This window comes from Dromiciops gliroides, chromosome 2 (genome assembly GCF_019393635.1).
Source record: "Dromiciops gliroides isolate mDroGli1 chromosome 2, mDroGli1.pri, whole genome shotgun sequence".
Lineage (NCBI taxonomy): Eukaryota > Metazoa > Chordata > Mammalia > Microbiotheria > Microbiotheriidae > Dromiciops > Dromiciops gliroides.
In genome coordinates, this window is record NC_057862.1 from 365436991 (window position 1) to 365455365 (window position 18375).

General features: G+C 38.1%; 1 protein-coding gene and 1 pseudogene across 3 annotated transcripts in view; both read left to right on the top strand.

Moving 5' to 3' along the window:
- ZHX3 (zinc fingers and homeoboxes 3) overlaps positions 1-18375 on the top strand; it is a 229786-nt gene that overhangs the window by 90915 nt on the left and 120496 nt on the right. The window lies entirely within an intron of this gene.
- Positions 18115-18375, top strand: part of LOC122738895 — a 76680-nt pseudogene continuing 76419 nt past the window's right edge.

The window sequence follows — 18375 nt, forward strand, 5'->3', positions numbered from 1 at the left end:
AACCCAGAAGTACTTTTTTTTTTTTGTGGGGCAATGGGGGTTAAGTGACTTGCCCAGGGTCACACAGCTAGTAAGTGTTAAGTGTCTGAGGCCGGATTTGAACTCAGGTACTCCTGAATCCAAGGCCGATGCTTTAACCACTGCGCCATCTAGCTGCCCCCCCAGAAGTACTTTTAAGGGGGTAGGGAAGGCAAAGATAATATGTTTCTCCTATCTCAAGCTCAAGATGTCATGAAGAACCACTACCATGACCTGACTATGGCAGGTCTGAGCGTTTTATTTCAGTCTGTGTTTCAAAAAAGTCTAGACAAACTTCAAGCAATCTGTGGTCCACAGAGAATGGATTAATTGAGGGGTTGCTTGACTGAATATAGGATTGACCTATATAATTAATAAATAAATAAATAAATAAACAAATAGATAGATAAATAAATAAATAAGCAAATAGATAGATAAATATATATATATATATATATATATTGTTTCTTGTTCTGGTCCTCCTTACCACCCTTTCCCCCCTCTAATCAGTATAAATAAGTTAATAAGTAGCCAGTATAAATTAGCAGTAGCAGGAAGTAAGATTGCAAAGGGTAACCTAAAAGTCACATACAAACCATCCCAAACATCAAAGGAGCAAAGGGTATACACAGTTTTATGGCCCCTTGGACATAGTTACAAATTCATCTCTAGAATGGTTAAATAAGTTCACAACTCTACCAACAGTGCACTAGTGTTCCAATTTTCCCACATCTTCTCCAACATTTATCATTTTCCTTTTTTTTTTTTGTCATATTAGCCAATCTGATAGGTATGAGGTGCTACCTCAGAGTTATTTTAACTTGCATTTCTCTGATCAGTAGTAATTTATGTTTTTGTTTTGTTGGGGTTTTGTTTTTGTTTTTGTGGGGCAATGAGGGTTAAGTGACTTGCCCAGGGTCACACAGTTAGTAAGTGTCAAGTGTCTGAGGTTGAATTTGAACTCAGGTCCTCCTGAATCCAGGTCCAGTGTTTTGTCCACTGCGCCACCTAGCTGCCCCCTGATCAATAATAATTTAGATCATTTTTTTCATATGACTCTAGATAGCTTTGATTTCTTTGCCTGAAAATTGCCTGTTCATATCCTTTGATTATTTCTCAATTGGGGAATGACTTGTATTCTTATAAATTTGAATCAGTTCTTTATATATTTGAGAAATGAGGCCTTTACCAGAAACTGGCTATAAAAAATTGTTTCTAAACTTTCTGCATTCCTTCTAATCTTAGTTGCATTGGTTTTATTTGTGCAAAAACTTTTAAAATTAGTGTAATCAAAATTATCCATTTTGCATTTCATAATGTTCTCTCTCTTGTTTGGTCATAAATTCTCCTCTCCATAGACCTGATGGGTAAACTATTCCTTCTTTTCCTAATTTACCTATGGTACCACTCTTTATGTCTAAATGATGTACCCATTTTGACCTTATTTTGATATATGGTATAAGACATTGGTCTATGCCTAGTTTCTGCCATTTGTCAAATAGTAAGTCCTTATTCCAGAAGCTAGTCTTTGGACTTATCAAACAGATTACTATAGTCATTTACTACTGTGTCTTGTGTGTCTAACCTATTCTACTGATCTACCAATACCACTCTAGGTCTGTATCACAAAGAGATCATAAAAAAGGGAGAAGGACCTACATGTAAAAAATACGTATAGCTGCTCTTTTTGTGGTGGCAAAGAATTGGCAATTGAGGGGCTGCCCATCAATTGGGGAATGGCTGAACAAGTTGTGGTATATAAATGTGATGGAATATTATTGTGCTATAAGAAATGATGAGCAGGCGGATTTCAGAAAACCTGGAAAGACTTACATAAACTGATGCTGAGTGAAAGTGAGCAGAACCAGGAGAACATTGTACACAGTAACTGTCACATTTTGCTATGATCAACTGTAATATACATCTTCTCAGCAATATGATCCAAAATAATTTCAAAAGACTTCTGGTGGAAAATGCTCTACACATCCAGAAAAAGAACTATGGAGTCTGAATATAGACCAGAGCATACTATTTTCATTTTATTTGTTGTTTTTGTTTGTTTTTTCTTTATTGTGTTTTTTCCCTTTTGTTCTGATTCTTCTTTCACAACATGACTAAGCTAGAAATATGTTTAACATGATTGTACATATATAAATGATATTAGATTGTTTTCTGTCTTGGGGAGAGGGCAGAGGAGGGAGGGAGAAAAATTTGGAACTCAAAACCTTACAAAAATGAATGTTGAAAACTGTCTTTACATGTAATTAGAAAAAATGCTATTAAGGAAAAAAGATCAAAAGAGCAAAATTTAGAAATTGTATTATATATTAACCAAAAAGCACATCCTGGTAATATGTGCTGAATCAGGGGAAGCCATCTAGGCACTGCTGTCAGAGATTATTGGTTCTATGATATGTATATATCTCAGATAAATTCCAAAATACACAGTAAGACCAATAGAACACCAAATGGTGATGATAACTTCCATGATGCAGATATATTAACTTTAAAGTTTTACCAACAACTTTGAGTTGATTTGGATATGTTAATAAACTTAACCCCAAGCTAGCACCGATAAGAGTTAGTCTGTTCCCCTACACCCAACAAAAATTCTATTAAAATGAGACTTCAAACTCCTGTCCTCACCCAGCACTCTTCCTTCTCCATTGGGTTCATGCTGCTGAATACTCCCAACTCTAATCCATGGTTCTGCCTCTCTCCCTTCCTATTCTATTTCCATGCTGCCTGTCTTCTCCCTATCCCTGAACCCACGGCCATCATCCTCTGTACCCCTTTCTACTGCTTGTCTCTTTATTTTCTATACCATTTCCCCCTGCATTCTCTGCTTTATTAAAGTGTGATAGCAGCCTTACTTATCGCTGCCATCATGATCTTTTTCCAAGAGTACCCAGAGAACTGGGAATACCTACCTTATTTCATAAATTAATTAACAATTCAACATGAATGTGAGTTTGGCCCCACACCCAGCCAAACTTATTCACCCAATCAAACTTATTCCCTTTGGAGTCTTTCTTACCAAGAATGATCTCCAATCCAGCATTTCCAAATGTCTGTTGACTATTATCACCTAGATGTCCTAGTACTGCCTTAAATTGAAGATGTTCAAACCAAAACTTGTATTTCATCCAAATCCTATCCTTTCTTTTAATTTCTCTAATTTTGTTTAGGATACCCTATCATTCAATTATTTTTACTTCCAGACATAAAAATTGTGTTCATTCCCTCCTTTCTACTTCTACCACCCTACTTTATTCTCTCATTACTTCTCACCTGGGCTATGGCAATAACCTTAGAATTGGTCTCCCTATGCAATCTTTTACCACTCCAAGATAGCCTTCTTTTCTTCATATGTCAATGATTTTTGTCACTATAGTTATTTCTCTCTGACTTGGTAGATGGTCTGTGAGGCCTGCTGTGGGAGAAATGTTTGTCACCCTTCAACTAACTTGGTGATGAACTTTTCTTAACTTACCTGTCATCTAGCCTTCAGATGATAGGTATATAGTTTGCTGCTGGAGCCATTCTGAAAACCTTTCTAGCTTAGTATAGAACCTGCTAGACTTGTAAACCTCAAGTTATCTCTATACTCTGGTGAAATATTTTAGTGGAACTTTAGGGGAATTGTCTTTTACATTTTACAAAATAGCCTTTTTAATGCCCAGCTCAGACAATACCAATATCATACCACAATTTGGTAAGGCATTGAATTACAGACCCACTAACTTTCAGAAATTGGCAATGTGTCATGAAATGATTTCCCTAACTTATTCCCTGTTTGTGTCATTGGTAAGAAAGAATAACAAAAGAGTACTATAGAGCTTTTTCTCACCTTATTAGGACTTGAGAATAAATAAAAGTAGGAAAAGCAAAATCAAAGCCACCTCATCAAAGAAAGATCAACTAAGGTTAAAAAAAAAAGCTAGTTGTAGTTGGAAATAATGAATTCCTAAGTAGAAATTCTCCTTTATCTTCTACATTTGTTGATGTACATGGTATTGGTGTCCATCTAATAGTTTTATACTGATGGTATCAGAGACTGGCTTCTCATAAGGTCCCTCAGTCTATAATCCTCCATGATAGTGTCAAATATCTTTAAACAGCTGTTTTGGTGTTAATCAGAGTGTCACTGAACAAAATTATATATATTTTTGAAGATTTTGAGTAATCTTGAATGATCTTATTTTATTTTTTTTAAATTGAGCTCCTTAATGTTTAATGTATACATGTTTGTGTATGTATTAATCAGATTTTTTCCCAAAATAATCATATCACACCAATGTTCACATCAAAATTCTCCTATCCACTTCAGGATTTTGATTCTTTTCTTTTCTTTTCTTTTTAATTTTTTTTTGCAACAAACATTTATTTTATTTTTTCCACTTACATGTAAGGGTGGTTTTCAACATTCATTTTCATAAGATTTAGAGTTCCAAATTTTTCTTCCTCCCCCCTCTACAAGACAACAACCAATCTGGTATAGGTTATATATGTTCAATCCACAAGTGCTCTTTTTATCAGTTCTTTCTCTGGGAGTGAATAGTATGCTTCATCATTAGTCCCTTGGATTGTCTTAGATCACTGTATTGCTGAGAGTAGTTAAATCATTCACAATTGCTCATCAAACAATACTGCTGCAACTATGCACAATGTCCTCGCAGTTCTGCTCACTTCACTATACATCAGTTCATATGAGTCTTTCCAGGTTTTTCTGGGATCATCCTGTTTGTCATTTCCTATAGCACATTACCATTTCACTACAATCATATACCACCACAGCTTCTTCAGTCATTCCGCAATTGATGGACATTCCCTTGATTCCCGATTCTTAGCCACCACAGTTTCTATAAATATTTTTTGTACAATTTTCCCCCTTTTCTCTTTTTCATGATTACTATTGTTAACTTTCCCTCCATCCTATTCCCTTCCCTATGATATTTACTCTTTTATCTATCTTCTTTCACCCTATCCCTCTTCAAAAGGTGTTTGCTTCTGTCTGACCCCTCCCCCAATATGCCCTCCCTTCTTTTGCTCCTCTCTCTTTATCCCCTTACCCTCCTAACCCCTGCAGGGTTAGATAGATTACTCCACCCAATTGATTGTGTATGTTATTCCCTTCTTGAGATAATTCTGGTGAGATTGAGGTCTTTGAGCCAATTCTGATGAGTGTTAGGCTCATTTACTGCCCAGATTAAATAGATTACTCTACCCAATTGGGTGTGTGTGTGTGTGTGTGTGTGTGTGTGTGTGTGTGTTAATCCCTCTTTGAGGCAAATCTGATGACATTAAAGTCTTTGAGCCTATTGTGATGAGTGTAAAATTCATTTACTGCCCTGCTCCTCTCCCATCTCTTCCCCCATTCCATAAACCCTTTCCTGTTTATTTCATGTGGGATTTCACCCCATGCCACCTCTGCCCTTCCTCCTCCCCCAGTGCATTCCTCTTACCCCTCAATTTTATCCTAAAGATGTCATCATGGGGCGGCTAGGTGACACAGTGGACAAAGCATCCACCCTGGATCCAGGGGATCCCAGCCAAAACCCAGCCTCAAACACAAGACAGTCACCCACTGCATGACCCCAGGTATGTCCCTCAACTCCAATTTTTTATGGTTCTCTAGGGCCTTGTATTTGAAAGTCAAATTTGCCATTCAGGTCAGGTCTTTTCATCATGAATACCTGAAAGTTCTCTTTTTCATTTAAGTCCCATTTTTTCCTCTGAAAGATTATAGACAGTTTTTCTGGATACATGATTCTTGGTTGTAATCCCAATTCCTTTGCCCTCTGGAATATTATATTCCATGCCCTCCGGTCCTTTAATGTAGAAGCTGCTCAATCTTGTGCTATCCTGACTGGGGCTCCACAATACTTGAATTGTTTCTTTTTGGCAGCTTGCAATATTTTTGCCTTGACCTGAGAGCTCTGGGATTTGGCTATAATATTCCTAGGAGTTTTCCTTTTGGGATCTCTTTTAGGAGGTGATTGGTGGATTCTTTCAATTTCTGTTTTACCTTCTGCTTCTAGAATATCAGGGCAATTTTCCCTGACAGTTTTTGGAAGGTGATGTCTAAGCTCTTTCCTTGATCATGGTTTTCAGGTAGACTAATAATTTTCAAATTCTCTCTCCTGGACCTATTTTCCAGGTCAGCAGTTTTTCCAAGAAGATATTTCACATTGCCCTCTATTTTTTTATCCATTTGGATTTGCTTTATTGTGTCTTTGTTTCTCATAAAGTCACTAACTTCCATTTGTTCAATCCTAATTATTATTTTTGTGAGAGAGCTTTTATATCTCCTTTTCCATTTGGCTTTTCAAACTGTTGACTTTTTTCTCATGTCTTTCCTGCATCACCCTCATTTCTCTTTCCATTTTTTCCTCTGCCTCTCTAACTTTATCTTCAAAGTCCTTTTTGAGTGCCTCTATGGCCTGAGACCAATTCATATTTTTCTTGTAAGCTTTAGATATAGGGGCCCTGATGTTGCCATCCTTCTCTGAGGGTGCACCTCAGTCTTCCTTGTCACTAAAAAAACTTTCTATGGTCCTCACCTTTCTCTGTCTGCTCATCTTGCCTTTCTTTTACTTGGCTTTTAGCTCCTTAAAGTGGGGCACTGTTTCCAGACTGCATTATCTTGGATGATTTTAGCACAGAAATGAAAAGTTTGTGGGATTCACAAATCATTTTACTTGGGACTAAGAGGTAAATAGTACAAATATTATTTACTCCATTGTATAGCTAGAGAAACAAAGACTAAAATGTCAAGTGACTTTTCCAAAATCACACAGTTAGGATTGAATCAGGACTTGTACTCACATCTGATTTGCAACCCAATCCTCCTTACATTATACCATGTGTCCTTCCATGTAGTAAAAGCCACATTTAAGATGAAGTTATTGTACTGTAGGAAGTAGCCATTATACCATTTTCTATAAGGTTATAGTGCCCAGTAAAGCATTCAAAAAGTATTATTTGTACATATAGTTGGAGGTTTTTATAACCATGTCGACAAAGCATTATTTCTCTGGGCAAGATATCCCTGATCTTTTGTAGGATAAGCTACTTACTTTAGTTCCTTTAAAGTCTTAAGATCAGTAATAAGTTAGAAAAGATGCTGAGGGTGGACTCTCCAGGTGAGATTAGTTTGAATTATGTGGGCTTTTGCTTTCCCTATTTTTTATTAATGATACTTTTTTTTAATGTTACAGACCTTTCTGGACACACACACATTTCCTCTTAACCACACTGAACTTTCTCATGGAGCAAAGAAAAATATGCAAGCAAAACCCATTACCAAAGTAACTATGCTTGACCCCATGTATTCCATACTTCTAAACCTTCTTTTCTTTATCAAGGAGAGGAATACATATTTAATTCCATATTTGCTACATTTAACCTGAGTTTAAAACAGCTTTTTAGCATTTTCATTATTGTAGTCATTAAGTATTCTCTTTGTCTTACTTCATACAAATCTTCCCGTGTTTCTCGGAATTCCTCATCATTGTTATTTTGTATGTTGTAATAATGTTCTGTCATATCCATATATCATAATTTGCTCAACCATTCTTGTAACAATAAGTAGCTACTTTATTTTTATTTTTTACTACCACAAAGTATGTAGTTTTACTTTTAAAATGGATTTTGATGGTAAGTTTAAGTACAAGTTATTTTTTAAAAGCACATAGATAGGAGGAAACTTATCAACTACAGTGGTAGTAAGCCATGGGAATGGAGGGCCCTGCTATTATCTGTAGTCCCCTTAATGAATTGGTTGAAGTTTCTGGATGAATCTGTTCAGGATCACTTTTATGACCCATCTTCTGTGACAGGGGGAAAAAGATTATTATATAGAACCCTTCTCTGTACTGGGGTTTATTCCAATAGGATTCAACTTGTATTATATAAAAGGGAGCTGCTGTTGAGCCTGCATTTCATTACTTTGGACACAGTTAAGATCTAATGTAGAAATATGGTGTTTGAGGTTGAGCCAGACAAATTGTTTCCAGCCATTTGGGAAAGCATGAAGGATATACTTTTTTTTAATGAGCCATCTGTTCTTAAAATTTTTTTTTTATTTGGGTGTATATTTGCTTGTTCTCTCTCTGTATTCCTAAGCTGTTGGAGCCTTACGACATCATAAGATAATTTTGGTATTAATTTATTTGATGTGGGTAATTTTAAAAGAAAATGCTTATAATCCAGATTAATTTCTATGGCAATATTACTCAATTGGAAAGTAATTATAATTCTTTTAAGGCATCAGTATTGTACCTCCATTTTGAAAATAAGAAAACACTTTGGAGAGATTTTATTTTCTTAGCTTAAATTTCATGGGCTCATTTTGAATATCTATTTTCTCTCTTTTTTGTAAAGAAAATATAGGTTTTATTATAGTTTTTCTTTTTAAATAGTATTTTATTTTTCCAATTACATGTAAAGGCAATTTTTAACATTCTTTTTTAACATTCATTTTTTAAAAATTTTGAGTTCCAAATTTTTTCCCTCTCTTGCTCATCTCCCTCCTCTCTAAGACAGTAAGCAATTTGATATGTCATATATGTACAATCATGTAAAACATTTCTATATTAGTCATGTTGTAAGAGAAGAAACAGGCCAAAAGAAAAAACATATGAAAAACATAAAATGAAAATTGTATGCTTCAATCTGCATTCAGACTCCATCAGTTTGCTTTCTTGGGAAAATGAGTCAGATAAACTCCAGTAATTTTGTACCACAATTTGTTTAATTATTCCCCAATTGATGGACATCCCCTCAATTTCTACTTCTTTGCCACCACAAAAAGAGCAGCTATACATATTCTTGTGCATGTAGGTTCTTTCCCCCTTTTTATGATCTCTTTGGTTGCAGACCTAGAAGTGGTGTTGCTGGATCAAGGGTATGCATAGTTTGATTGCCCTTGGGAAGATCTAATTTCAAGCAAAACCATATTTCAGATTGACCACAAAAATAACTGCCTTTGTAGTCTGTATAATTTTTTATATCTTTATCTCAAAATCAATCCCTCAGTCATTTAAAAACAGAAATAAGACCAAAGTTAAGCAAACATCTTAATCATCTTTTCTTTCTTCCATGACACTAAAGCAAACATAAAGAAGTAACATCAAAAGGGCTGACTTGGGGTGGGGGGGGAGTTGGAGCCAAGATGCTGGATGAAAGGCAATGACTTGTCTGAGTTCTCCCCAAGACCCCTCCAAATAATTCCATAAGACAATTCCTGGAGTAGCAGAATCCACAAAAAGACGGGGTGAAATAATATTTCAGCCAAAGACAACTTAGAAGGTCATCAGGAAAGGTCTGTTGGACCAGGGTGAGAGTGTAGCGCAGCCCAGCACAGCCCCAACCCCAGCACAGCCCCAATACCAGCAAACCAGGAGCAGTCCTCTGGAGCCTCTGAATCAGCAAGTGGCAGCAATTGCTTCTTGAACTCAGCCAAAAGACAGGAAGGGGGTTGAACAATTGGCCAGAAGAAGATTACGAGGATCTCTTTGCTAGCGCTGAGGCAGGACTGTTGTTTTGCCCATACTCGGATCTAGGTCACAGTCTTGGGTGGTGGTCCCAGGTGGGGGAGGAACATAAGAACACAAGAGCTTTCAGCCACAGTGGAACAGGATTCTGTTCATAGTTCCAGGGCTGAAAAGCAGGCCTGTGATTGCTTGCAGATCAGAGCACAAGCCAGGAGAGAGGTAAACATACTTCTTCTTAAATCATATCACCTTGGAAGAACTAAAAACTTACAAATTCCTAGAAGTATCTTTGAAAACAGCTACACAAACCCCCTGAAGCTTAGGACAGTACACCCTCCACCTTGAAAGCAATGCCTCCTTTTAACAAAGAGTTAAAAGTCAAGAAATAGGCTAGGAAAATGAGCAAATAGAAAAAAAATGCTGATTGTAGAAAGTTTCTATGGTGACAAGGAAAATCAAAATACACCCCCATAAGAAGATAAAATTCAAAGCTCCTACATCCAAAGCTTCCAAGAAAAATATAAATTGGTCTCAGGCCATAAAAGTGTTCAAAAAGGACTTTGAAAATAAAGAGAGGTAGAAGAAAAAATGGAAAGAAAAATGAGAGTAATGCAAGAAAATCATGAAAAAAGTCAACAGCTTGGTAAAGGAGACACAAAAAAATATTGAAGAAAATAACACCTTAAAAAACACCCTAGGTCAAATGGTAAAGGAGGTACAAAAAGCCAAGGAGGAAAAGAATGCCTTGAAAAGCCAAATCGGCCAAATGGAAAAGGAGGTACAAAAGCTCTCTGAAGAAAATAGCTCTTTAAAAGTTAGGATTGAGCAAATGGAAGCTATTGACTTTATGAGAAATCAAGAAACAAAGCAAAACCAAAAGAATGAAAAAATAGAAAGCAATGTGAAATATCTCATTGGAAAAACAACTGACTTGGAAAATAGGTCCAGGAGAGATAATTGGAAAATTATTGTACTAACTGAAATCCATGATAAAAAAAAAAAGAGCATAGATATTATCTTCCAAGAAATTGTCAAGGAAAATTTCCCTGATATTCTAGAACCAGAAGGTAAAATAGAAATTGAAAGAATCCACCAATCATCTCCTAAAAGAGATCCTAAAATGAAAACTCCCAGGAATATTATAGTCAAATTCCAGAGCTCCTAAGTCAAGGAGAAAATATTACAAGCAGCCAGAAAGAAACAATTCCAAGTACTGTGGAGCCACAGTCAGGATAACACAAGCTTTAGGCAGTTTTACATTAAAGGATTGGAGGCTTGGAATATGATATTCCAGAAGGCAAAGGAACTGGGATTACAAACCAAGAATCACATACACAGCAAAACTGAGTGTAATCTTTGGGGGGGGGGCGGGGAAGGGGAATTCAATGAAAGAGAGGACTTTCAAGCATTCTTTTTTTTTTTTTTTTTTGGCGCGGGGCAATGGGGGTTAAGTGACTTGCCCAGGGGTCCACACAGCTAGTAAGTGTCAAGTGTCTGAGACCGAATTTGAACTCAGTCCTCCTGAATCCAGGGCCGGTGCTTTATCCACGTGCTACCTAGCTGCCCCCTCAGGCATTCTTGATGAAAAAGACCTGAGCTGTGAATAGAAAACTTGACTTTCAAATATAAGGCTCTAGAGAAGCATAAAAAAGTAAACAGGAAAAAGAAATCATAAGGGATATTAAAAGGTTAAACTGGTTTGCATTCCTACATGGGACAATGATAGTTTGTAGCTCACAATAACGTTCTCATTATTAGGGCAGGTGTGATAGAGTATACTTGAGACAGAGGGCACATTTGTGAGTTGAATATGAAGGGATGATAAAAAAAATAAAATTAAGTGGTGAGAGAGGAATGCACTGAGGGAAAGGGAGAGGTGGGATGGAATAAAGTATATCACATAAAACAAAGAAGAAAATGCTTATACAGTAGAGGGAAATATGGAGGAGGTGCTGGGGACTGAGTGAACTTTACTTTCATCAGAATTGGTTCAGGGGCAGCTAGGTGGTGCAGTGGATAGAGCACAGGCCCTGGAGTCAGGAGTACCTGAGTTCAAATCGGCCTCAGACACTTAACACTTACTAGCTGTGTGACCCTGGGCAAGTCATTTAACCCCAATTGCCTCACTAAAAAAAAAAAAAGAATTGGTTCAAAGAGGGAATAACATACACACTCAAATGGGTATAGTAATCTATTTTACCCTGCAGGAAAGCAGGGGGGGAATGGGATCAAAGAGGAAGGAGGTGATAGAAAGGAGGACAGATTAGGGGGAGGGGGCAGTCATAAGCAAAACACCTTTGAGAAGGGAAAGGGTGAAAGGAGATAGAGAATAGAATAAATGTCATGGGAAGGACTAGGATGGAGAGAAATTTAGTTAGCAATAGTAACTGAAAAAATTGGAAGAAAGTTTATCTGATAAAGGCCTCATTTCTCAAACACATAGTAAACTGAGTCCAATTTAGTAGAATAAGAGCCATTCATTCCCAATTGATAATGATCAAACAATTTGAACAGTTATTCAGATGAAATAATCAAAGCTATCTATAGCCATATAAAAATGCTCTAACTTTGATTAGAAAGATATGTCAAAACAATTTGGGGTACTACCTCATAGATTATTAGATTGGATATAGTACAGTAGAGGGAAATGACAAATGCTGTAGGGGATATGGGGGAAATGAGACACTGATGCACTGTTGGTGGAGTTGTAAATGGATTCAAACTTCTGTAGAGCAATTTGGAACTATGGCCAAAGGGCTATAAAATCTGGATACTCTTTGACCTAGTACCACTACTATTTTCAGTATCCAAAAAGAGATAAAAACCAAAAAGTTAAAGTACCTATATGTACAGAAAAATATTTATGGCAGCCCTTTTCTGTGTGCAAAGAATTAGAAATTGAGAAGATGCCCATCAATTGGGGAATGGCTGAACAACTTGTGGGATGAAATTGTGATGGAAGCACTGTTGTGCTATAAGAAATGATGAGCAGGATGCTCTCAGAAAAACCTGAAAGACTTACATGAGCTGATGCAAAGTGAGATGTACTGTATACAAAGCAACAGCAATATTGCAAGATGATCAAACTGTGAATAATTTGGCTGTTCTCCACAGTGCAGTGATCCAAGACAACTTTGAAGGACTTATGAAAATGTAATCCATCTCCAAAGAAAGAATGATTACAGATTGAAACATATTTTTTAGTTTCTTTTTCTTAAGTTTTTTTTTTTTTGGTCTGTTTTCTTTCACAACCTGTCTAATGTGGAAATGTTTTGCATGACCACATAGGTATAATTTATATTGAATTGCTCGAGTTCTTAAGGAGCGGGGTTGGAGAGGGAGGGAGGAAGAGAATTTGGACACAAAGTTTTAAAAATGGATGTAGGGCAGCTAGGTGGCGCAGTGATAAGCACCGGCCCTGGATTCAGGAGGACCTGAGTTCAAATCTGGCCTCAGACACTTGACACTTACTAGCTGTGTGACCCTGGGCAAGTCACTTAACCCTCATTGCCCAGCAAAAAAAAAATGGATGTTAAAATTGTTTTTACATGTAATTGGTGAAAAATGAATTCGAAATTAAAAAAGGGCTGGCATATACATAAGTTTTTCAAAATTAGATATTTTAAATCAATCAACTCCTATAGTACTTACTGTTTGTAACAATTCATTTTGATGTTTACTATATACTGCGTGATATTATTAGTTGTATTTTATGTATGTCTTTTTATCCAATTATATTGTTAGTTCCTTAGGAACAGTAACTGCTTCTTATTCATATCCTCAATAATGATTACACACACAGCCTTCTGTAGATTTCTTTTCAATACTTCAAAAGATCTGTGTTTTCATGAATATGAAATACTCCTAACAACACAGATCACAGCTCTTCCATATCTTAGATGGTCTGAAATTGTTTAATCAAATATGAAGGAAGCACAGAGACTCCTTGGTTTATCTCCTCCATCTTGTAGGTTGGTTCCCTAGAGGAAAGGTACTCTGTTTTCATATTCCTAAAACTCTATGTGCGATTAACTTGATCTTTAGTCACCCAGATGATATCATGACAGAAGAAAGGCATTTACTAAAATGGTAGAGTAAGAGCAGTCGCAAACATGTACTTTATAAATCTGTGGTGTTCTCTTCTACAAAAACATGCAGCATCAGCGGTAGGAGAAAACACATTGTGTTCACAAGTGGAGATGCAACATCTAGACAGCACATTGCATGGCTATTTTAGGAGGGAGCAACTCGTGAGTCCTGAAGCTCTAGGTCCTTTGATATCTTTACCTTGTTCCTGACAACCTTAGTCTCAGTCTGCAGATACTAGTCTGCTGGTTGCTATCAGATGCTGCTGTTCCAATGGACCCTTCATGATACTACTTTACTACTTAGTGAGCTGCAGTCACTGCTGCTTCCAATCTGGGGCTAAGTTAACATCCTGGGGTACTACTGTGCACTTTTTTAAAGAGCCAGAGCTATTGTACACTCTGGTACCAGCAGGAATCTTAGCTCTAGGATCTGCTTTCTCCTCAGCAGGACCCCACTTTCAGGACTCTCACTCACATTTCTAGCTGACCGTTTCTTTTTTTGGTGGGGCAATGAGGGTTAAGTGACTTGCCCAAGGTCACACAGCTACTAAGTGTTAAGTGTCTGAGGCCGGATTTGAACTCAGGACCTCCTGAATCCAGGGCAGGTGTCTTATCCACTGCACCACCTAGCTGCCCCTCATCTAGCTGACTGTTTCACATGATACGGCCACATTTAGCTGCAAGATACTATTGCCAGTTGCAGGAGTTTATTGGGAAATCCTCTCTCTCCTCCCTGTGCCTGCCAAAAGGCGAAAGGAAAAAAGAGGAAGAGTAAACCATCAAAAGCTGCCTCAATTTGCCACCTTAGGGAGGGAAGAGGGAAGGGAGGGAGGGAAGGAGGGATAAAAATTGGAACCCCAAACTACAAATAAAAATGGTTTGTTTTTTTAAAAAACTTCCTCAAGAGGTAGGTTCTTCCTTCACAACTGGCTCTCTGCTTGATTGCCAGAAGGGTCAGCTCTCTAGGTTCTCTGCTCCCCACCCCCCAAGTAATGTGGCTGATGCTTCAACCACTAGAAATTTTTGATCTTTATCAGCTGTCCTCCGATAGCTAATGCCTCAAAATACTATCAGGTTGATTGTTGAATTTCCTTCCTCTGTTGTCAGGTTGTTGAGGAAAATTCCTACACATCTCTTCTGTTCTCCTTTGTACCTCCTCTATATAAATATTTTATTGATGTTCTTTCCTCCAGCATCACTATAATTTTCCAGGGATTCTTCCCATCCCCCTGCAAAAGCCTTCTTTATGTTGTTGGGGTTTTTTTTGTTGTTTGTGGTTTTTTTTTGTAGGCAATGGGGGTTAAGTGACTTGCCCAGGGTTACACAGCTAGTAAGTGTCAAGTGTCTGAGGGCGGATTTGAACTCAGGTACTCCTGAATTCAGGGCCGGTGCTTTAACCACTGCGCCATCCAGCTGCCCCCGAAAGCCTTCTTTATGACAAAGAAATACATTAAATGAAATAAGCCATCATATTGGTCATAAGTAGATCATCTTTATGGATTCCTCTAGCTCTACTAAAGCTTATCAAGAAGTGATGGTTTTGCTTGGCACAGTGGGTGGGGCAGAGCCAGGTGGAGGCAGAGAAGTGAGATAAGCAAGTGAAGACAAACTGATATTTCCCTGCCAATTTCAGAGGCAGAATTAAGCTAGAGTTTTCAAGGAGAAGTGATGAGGACTGTGACTGACAGTAGTAACCCTTTTCCCTTAAGGCAGATTGATTTAGCCATAAAGAGAACAACTGACCTTATTGTGCACAAGAAAAGATATAAACTCCAACTGCTTAACACAGAGGTGTTCTGTGTGTACTGATGGTATACTCATCACTTGAAAGAGAACCTTGTGGGGGTAGGGATGTCAGTTCAGCTGAAGGGTGAATCTGTAACCGTGGGGTTTGTGTTGGAAGGATAATTCAAATATAATCCAGGGTGTAAGTCCATGTGAGCAAATTGAGCCTCTGCCCTATCCCTCTAGGGTGTACTTTGAGGGCCTCAGATATTAAGGAAGCTTTCTATTTATGATGATGCACTTAGCTAGGCTATTATTTGGACAGCAGTTTGTTTTTTTGTTTTGTTTTTTGTAACCAGGCTCATAAGGGAAACTTTTCCAACTTGATAGAACATGGCAGAATTTGCATTTCACTGACATTCCCATTCCTGGAATCCTCCCCTTTTCCATTTCTACCTCCTGGTTTCCCTGGATTTCTTTACATCCTAGCTAAAATTCTGCCCTGTATAGGAAGCCTTTCTCACTCTTAACTCTAGTGCCTTCCCTTTGTTGATTATTTCCTAATTATCCTGTAAACAGTTTGTGTGTATATTGTCTCCCACATTAGACTGTGAGCTCCTCAAGGGCAAGAACTGTCTTTTAACTTTCTTAGTATCCCCAGCACTTAGTACAGAGCCTAGCACATATATACTTAATAAATCCTTACTGACTGACTGACTGATCTGGTCTTTGAGAACCTGGGTTTACTTCCATGCCACAAGTCAGTCTACAAGCTTTATTTATTTGGTGTTTACAATGTCCCTGAGGCTGTGCTACATACTGGAGATACAAAGAAAGGCAAATACACAGTCCCTGCCTTTAGGCTTATGTCTAAATGGGAGCAGATAACACATGCAAATAACTACTTACATGCTATAGCAAGGTGGGGTGGTGTGAGACTGGAAAGGGCTTTCTGCAGAGGGTGGGATGAAGCCAGGAGACAGGGGTGAGAATGAAGAGCACTCCATGCACCAGAGATAGCCCGTGCAAAGGCATGGAGTTGGGGAATGGAATGTTATGTGTAAGGAGAAGCAAATAGGAAGGACAGTGAATCTGGATTGCATAGAATATGGAGGGTAGTAAAATGTAAGAAAACTGAATAGAGAAGAAAGTATAAGGTTATGAGGATTTTATACTTGATCCTGGAGGTAAGAGGGAACCACTAAAGTTGTTTTGAGTAGAGATTGTGTCATGGTCAGAACTGCTTTTTAGGAAAATCACTTTGAAAACCAAGTGAATGATGAATTGGAGTGGGGAGAGGCTGGAGACACAGAAACCAACTAGAAGGCTAGTACAGTGTTTATACATATACATAGGCACTCAACAAATTGATTGATTTCTTATGCTTGCTGTGTTTAATTTTGGATGGAAAAAGACTAAGCGGGGGAAGATGTATTTTAAGTAGAGGGAACAGTGTAAGTAAATGCATAAAGGAAAACAGGAAAAACGCAGGGTATATTTAAGGGAATGATGGGTAGTTCAGTTTCCTAGAACTTGGGGAACCTAGGAAACATCAGGAAATAGGTTGAAAAGGACAGGTTGGAACCAGAGCATAGAAGACCTTGTATTTTATTCTGTAGGTAATAGGAAGTTATTGAAAGTTATGGGGTTTTGTTTTATTTTTATCAATGGAGTGGCATCATCACATAGGAAACTATTGCATCTGTGCAGCTGAGATGTAATAAGGACCCAAACTAGATTAGTAGCAGTGAACATGGAAAGGAGGAACAGATTCAGGAGATTTAACTTGAAAGAACAAAGACTGAGTTCATTCATCTCATAATGAAGTGTTAACAGACCCATCTGGAGGACTCCATCTGACTTTAGAAGCTGGAAATGCAGCAGAACTCTATAATACCCTGCCCCTTGGTGTTGTACTTGGAAATGACCATGGGACCAGCAGAGCAAGACTTAGCAACAGCCACTGCAAACAAACAACCCACCACATTCAGATGCCCAGCATGTGCACAAGTCTTAGCAAAAGTTTTTTTTAACGCTTTATTGATACCATCTTTTGTTTTGTTTTGTTTTTGTTTTTTTTGTGAGGCAATTGGTGTTAAGTGACTTGCCCAGGGTCACAGAGCTAGTAATTGTTAAGTGTCTGAGGCCGGATTTGAACTCAGGTCCTCCTGAATCCAGGGCTGGTGCTCTATCCACTGTGCCACCTAGCTACCCCTTAGCAAAAGTTTTGATAGGAAGAAACTGGTGACTTTTCACTTACTGATAAATAAGAAAATCATGTTGACATTAACAGATGAAGATGGGCAATTGAAGGTTACAAAGGGATTGGTTTGTTTTTAGACATGTTAAATTTGAGAGGTTGGGGGTTGCACTTAGGGCACTTCCACCTTGCACAGTGGATTCCCCCAATTAGGCTACCCCGTACTCCGTACATCTGCATCCAACAACTTACAAGCTCCCACTGGTGTGTTTACCTTTATTCATCAGCTAGAAAACATAATTAATTTAAAATCAGGGTCATTTAATGAAATCACATAGTAAGAAAAGTGTTAATAAAATATTCTCCTCTTAATCCTGGGGCACGCTTTCCTACTAATATGCACATGCCTACTGGGAAGAGGGAACATACCTAGGGGATACACATGAAGGTGTACATGTATAGGGAATAAGTATGATTGGGGGCACAAGCATGGAGGGTCACATTATGCCTCCTGCATAGCAAGACTACTCTCTTCTAGAGATGTCATTACACTGCTCCTGCCAGACCTACTCCCTACTTATCTTAAATGGCAGGCAGTCTCTGCCAGGTGAGTGGTCTTTGCTGGACATATGGGTGTGGTGAGTTGTTTCTTCTCCATTTTGTTCTCATGTGGCTAAGTCTTAACTCTGCTGGTCCCATGTCACTTGCCAGTGCAACACCACTTGGCAGGAGTAATTCTGTTCCACTTCCCCTCCTGACTGCAGAGAGTCCTCAACTAGTGTGTTAACTCTTCATTATAAGACAGTGGGTTCTACTGCTGCTATTTCAAGTCAAGTCAGCAAGCATT